Below are 6,064 nucleotides of genomic sequence, written 5' to 3' on the forward strand. Positions count from 1 at the left end.
GAGTTCAGGACGCGAACCTCGGTCAACTACGTGGGAGTCTAGTGACATAGCCATTAGGTTAACTGCTGGTTCCCATATGGCCTTTTTTTTTTGGAGAGATTTTTGCTATAGGGCACGTGCGCTTGCCAGACAGAGAGAAACAGAAAGCGAGAAATCACCCCCCAGGGTGGATGGCCACACTGCAGTCCCTTCTCCTCCACTCTCCTCTCGGAATCTTGGGCACACATGTACACGCGTCCAGCTTAAGTTTTAAGCCAACGGGTCTGGGGCGTGAATCGTGGTCGACTACATGGGAGTCCAGTGACATAGCCATTACACTAACTGCTGGTCCCTTCCACGGCCTTCTTAAACAGTCTCTTTAAAAATCTTCTACAGCAGAGGGCCGGCAGGTGGTGTGGTTCAGGCACTGGACTTCCACATGGCTGACCATGGTTCGAGTCCCAGACCTGGCAGTTTGCTTTCTCTCTCTCTTTCTCTCTTTGTATTTCTCTGTCTCTCTCTCATCAAATTGAAGAAGAATAATAAATAAAATTTTAAGAATAAATAAATAAAATAAAATAAATAAAAATAAAAATCTTTCATGGGATAGAGACAGTTTCCCCAGCTGGGGGTCTCCAGGTGCAAACCGGAACCTTCCCACGTCGATCAGCCTCACATTTTATCATTGTGCCACTGTTTATCCCCTCTATGGATTTTTTAGATTTTTTTTTCCCCATAGGGATTATGTGCTCACTGGAGGGAGAGAGAGGGAAAGTGAGAAAACACCCCCAGGGGTGTGTGTGGCCATGGCACAATCCCTTCTTGGGATTTGAGGCATACACACACAAGCACCCAGCATATTTTTCTGACTGCCCAGTCCAAGACTCAAATGGTGGAGTTGACAGTGTGGGATCCAGCGCCTTAACCATCACACCACCTGCTGGCCCGTCCATGAACTTCTTGAAGAGCCCTCGTGCATCAGGGAAAGTTCTGTCTGGCACTTGATCTGCATTCCCGTGTTTCTGTTATCTGTTTACATGCACACCCACTCAAAACTTCAGTGGTTTAAAGTAGCAACAGTTGGAACCAGCCGATGGTGTAATGGCTGCATCACTCGACTCCCATGTAGTGGACCACGGTTCAAGTCCCCGACCTGGTGGCTTAAACTCAAACTGGGTGTGTGTGCATGCGTGCCCAAGATCCCAAGAGGAGAAGAGACTGTGGCATGGGCACCCTGGGGGGTGGTTTCTCTCTCTGTGTCTCTCTGTCTCTCTGTCTTTCTGGCACACGCATGTACCCTGTAGCAAAACCGTCTGCAAATAAAAAAAGGAGCAACAGTTGCTGCTGCCTCCTTCTGTGGGTGGGTCGGGCTCAGCTGGCTGGTTCTGCAGCTGGCTGTCTGGTGTCACTCCTGCAGCTGTACTGAGCCGGGAGCTCAGCAGGCCGGGTGCACAGCGGGCGTCATTCACACGTGTGGCAGTTGGTGACAGCTAGGGCACCTCTGTTCTCTTGGTGGTCTCTCTTTCTTCATGAGGCTTGTTTGGAGAGCTTCAAACCATGTCTAGGGTTCCAGGGCAAAAGCAGAAGCTGCCAGGCCACTCCTGGCTCAGGCACAGAGGTAGTAGAGTGGCACTTCTGGGTTCTGTTGGTCCGGCAAGTCCGGGTTCAAGGAGAGGAGAAACAGATTTCACCTTTTTTTTTTTTCTTTGCCAGGGTGGGGCGTGGCCATGCCACAGTGCCTCTCCATTCCTCCACCATGGTGGGATTTGGGGGTGCACATACCTATGCCTGGTGTGTTATTCAGACTGTGGTCAGCCACGTGATCCAGCTCCTCCCACTAGGCCACAGGCCCACCCTAGACTTGGCCTCTTGGTGGGAGGAGCGGCCCCTTTGCTGAGTGACTTGTAGGATGAGAGTCATGCTGGGGCAGAGCAGGGTCAGGGCCCTGATCGCTCCGCAGGCCTGCTCAGACCCTCTTGGCCCAAGGGCGGCTCTCCGGAGCATGCCACTGCTGCTCCCTCTTGCTGGTTTCTGCGTACGTTGGGTGGCCCTGTTTTTCTGCCCTGTTTCCTGATGGCTGTCCAACCACCACAGCCTACAGAGTTGGCTTTTTAAATGCCTTGCCATTCCTGGGGCCAGCAGGTGGCATGGTGGTTAAGGACCCTGGACTCGCACATCGCTGACCACAGTTTGAGTCCCAGACCTGGTGGCTTGCTTTCTCACTTGCTCTCTCTCTCCCTCTTTCATCAAATTAAAATAAATAAAGTTTTTAAAAAATGCCTTGCCGTTCCTTCGTCCACTTCCTGAGCACGCGAAGTGCATGTGCCACTCGTGCCATCTCTCTCGCTCCCCCTCCCGCTCTCCACTGTCCTCAGAGCATCTCTTGGTGTCCTTGGGAAGGTCAGCGTTCCCACTGACGACTGCCCTCGACCCGCCTGGGAGCTCTCAGCCTCCAGCTCACGTTGCCATTCACGGGTGCAGCTCTCACTGGCGCTTCGTCCAGCCTGCACTTCCAGCTCAGGAGCACCCCTGTGAGCCCCAGAGTACTGACTTTATTAGGTAGGGACAGAATCGCCAGCTTTCAGATGGTGAGCAGTAGAGTGAAAGTACCTAGATATAAAGGGGAGCGCACCCAGACGCGGTAGCGTGAACCATGGCCGTACGGTCGTGCACCCCTCTTCACTGCATGCACAGAGCTGTGGCACGAATGTTCGCAACTCGGGGTGCAGTAGCCAAACGTCCCTCGGCTCGTAATAGACAGGCAAAATGTGGTGTGTCCGCGTCGTGTTCAGCTGAGAAAGGGAATGAAATACTGACTCATGCTGTGACGTGCTGGACGCTGGAAGCGCTATGCACGAAGAACCAGTCACCAAGGCCACAGAGAGTTGTTTGTGTTTTTCCCCACTGTTGTCAGAGTGTGGGTGTGCTTGCCAGAGACGGAGAGAAGGCGAGAGGGTGGGGAGGTCGCGCCACAGTCCTTTCTCCGTTTCTCCACCCTACTGGGACTCAGGGCATGCGTGCACACCTGGCTGGCATGTTTCTCGAGCCACCAGGGCCAGGACGCAGTTTGTTTTTTGTTTTTGTTTTTTGGGTTTTTTTGTTTGTTTGTTTGTTTTTTAAGAATGATTTATTTAACTTTTTTTTAACAATAGAATGAATAAATTTATCTTTTACATTTGAAGGCTGATGAAAAACCATTTGTTAATCCTATAAAAGAAAATCCAGTATTTCAATCAAAAAGAATAATTAACTATATAGTTATTCATTAAATACCATTTATATTTTCTAAAGCACAATTTGAAAACATTCAGCATGGGAGGGGCCAGCAGGTGGTGGTGGTTAAGGGTTTTGGACTCCCACATGGCTGACCACAGTTTGAGTCCCAGACCTGGCAGCTTGCTTTCTCACTTTCCCTCTCTCTCTCTCTCTCTCTCTCTCTCTCTCTCTCACTCTGCCTGTCTCTGGTTAAAATAAATAAACAAATAAATAAAGTTAAATAAGATGAAATTTTTTTAAAAATTGAGCATGCATTTTTAATTTCAGTACAATGGATTTAAGACCAAGTATACACATTCCATACATGAGGGCTAGATCACAAAGTGTCTTAGTCATCATCCTCGTTGTCACCGTCTTCACGCTTTCTTTTCAGTACACTTGATTCATTAGTAGTATTTTGAGGGACCAGCAGTTGGCATAATGGCTATGTCGCTGGACTCCCATGTAGCCGACCTTGGTTCGAGTCCCGGACCCGGTGGCTCAAACTCACGCTTGGCACTTGTATGTGTATGCCCAAGATCCCGAGAGGAGAATGGAGGAGAAGGGATTGCAGTGTGGCCATCCCCCCGGGGGATGATTTCTCGCTTTCTGTCTCTGTCTCTCTCTCTGTCTGGTGAGCGCTCACACCCTATAGCAAAAAAAAAAAAAAAAAAAACCCAAAAAAAAAAAAGTATAACTCCAAAAAAAAAAAAGTAGTATAATGTGATGACACCGTATTAGTGGTGATAAGAATGTCTTTGGACCCAATTAATGATGGGTTAATGAGAACATTCTGAACTGCCAGTGATGCAGGAATCGATGCTTTCGCAGCTGGGACTGTGATGAAGGCATCTGTACTGTAAACCTTTGCCCTGGGAGGGACACTGGAGCCCCCCCCACACACACCTTAGTTGAAACAGACAGGGTTTTGGGGGTTGGTGTGCCTAGTGTGGGAAGACTTGGTCTGCTCGCACCTGAACCAACACTTCCCCGTGGGACTGTTATTCCTCCTGCAGAAGTAGATGCCTTTTTTGGTAACGACTTAAGCCTGCAGTTTGGAGCTGTTAAACGGTATCTGTCAGGTGGCAGTCTAGGACCTGACTGTGACTTGACCGATGGCAGAGGGTTTGATTTCTTTGCCTTGCGATGTCTAATGAACACCCCTTGGGGGAGGAGAGGTAAAGGATTGGCCAGCGCGACGCTGGATGACCAGTCGCACAGCATCTGCGTCAGCAGTAGCTTTCTGAGCGTGGCTTCAAATTTTTGCATCGTCCAGAACTGTGCTCAGGTATCGGAAGGCAAACTCCAACATCTGGTTTAAACTCTTGGCTCACATTCTGTAACCCCACACCCTTCGGGATCTGTGCCACCCACCGTCTGTGCATCTTTCTGCACGCTCTTGGGAGAAGTCATCTCGCCAGACTCCACGATACCCGGTGATCGGATCAGCCTTCTCGAGCTAAACCACCCACATTAGTGTATTTCAGTCCTGACCTTGAGGCAAGTTCTTCGCCTACTGTGGCTTTTCCAGCCCCTGGTGTACCGGTGAGCAAGGTGTTTGGAGCACCATAGTCTTCCAAGTGACGGCCCACGTGCCTCAGCTCAGGGCTTTCTTTTTGAGAAGTTTTTGCTGTAGGCCTTGTGTGTTCACAAGAAAGAGAGCGAGAAAAAACCCCCTGGGGAAATGGCCATGCTGCAATCCCTTCTCCATTCTCCTCTGGGGATCTTGGGCACTCACGCACACACGTCCCACCTGAATTTAAGCCACCCCATGGTCCCAACTTTTATTATTTTAAAAATTTGACTAGAGAGAGAGAAGGAAAGTAAGAAAGCAAGCCACCGGGTCCAGAACGTGAGCTGTGAGCTGTGGTTGGCCATGTGGGAGTCTAGCCCTTGAACCACCGTAGCACCTGCTGGTTCCAGGACTCGAATCTTGATTGGCCATGGCCGTGTAGGATCATTCCCCTAACCAGTAGGCCATGGTCCTCCTGTCTCTGTCTGTCTGTCTGTCTGTCTGTCTCTCTCTCTTTCTGGCACTCACACACACACTGTTCAGATTCTGCATTTACGGATTTGCTTACACTAAAAATATTTGTGACCCAAAACCAATACTTAACATGTTTGCAGACATGTGACAGCAGATAAGACGGTGGGGTGCCCTCCGCCCCCGGTGAGGTGCCCTTCGCCTGGAGCAGCACTGCTCCGGCCTCCCTGTCCTGGGGCCGCTCATGATGTGAGCAGCTGTTGCTGTTCGTGCCTCCTTTCTTGGCATTTTTGTGCTTTTTGTTGGTGGTTTTCCTTCTTTTTTTTTTTTAAAGGTTTTTGCCATAGGGCATGTGCCCTCTCTGGAAAGAGACAGAGAGAGGGAAAGTGAGAAAACAACCCCCGGGGGGTGGCCGCACAGCAGTCCCTTCTCTTCCGTTCTCCTCTTAGGATTTTGGGCACGCACGCACACACGCCCAGCTGCGTGATTCTTAGGCTGCCAGGTCTCGGACTCAAACCATGGTCAGCCGTGTGGGAGTCCAGTGCCTCACACACAATGCCACCTGCTGGCCTGGCGGCTTTCCTTTTCAGGTGGCACTGAGACACGGGGCTGGAGTCCACCTAGAGTTCCTGAGCACGGGAAGCTAAGCCCTGTAGAGAGGATACGGGAGTGGAGGCTTATAGGCACCGAGACTTGTACTTCCCCAAGAGCAGCGATTGGCTTGTTACTTCCGTGTTCTTGGCAAGTGTGTAGAACACAGCAAGATGTGACTGTATGTGGGATGACTAAAATAGGTCAATCCGTGCAAACAAAGTGGGTTAGTGGTTGTCAGGTGCTGGGGGGGGG

General features: G+C 50.4%; 1 protein-coding gene and 1 pseudogene across 1 annotated transcript in view; one reads left to right on the top strand and one right to left on the bottom strand.

Annotated features, from left to right (window-relative positions):
* Positions 1–6,064, top strand: part of UBE2L3 (ubiquitin conjugating enzyme E2 L3) — a 41,719-nt gene that overhangs the window by 28,588 nt on the left and 7,067 nt on the right. The gene's annotated exons all lie outside the window — the stretch shown is intronic.
* On the bottom strand, positions 3,485–4,707 carry LOC102491488 (transcription initiation factor TFIID subunit 9-like; annotated as a pseudogene).

Source organism: Tupaia chinensis, unplaced genomic scaffold, assembly GCF_000334495.1.
Source record: "Tupaia chinensis unplaced genomic scaffold, TupChi_1.0 Scaffold000024_1, whole genome shotgun sequence".
Taxonomy (NCBI): Eukaryota; Metazoa; Chordata; class Mammalia; order Scandentia; family Tupaiidae; genus Tupaia; species Tupaia belangeri.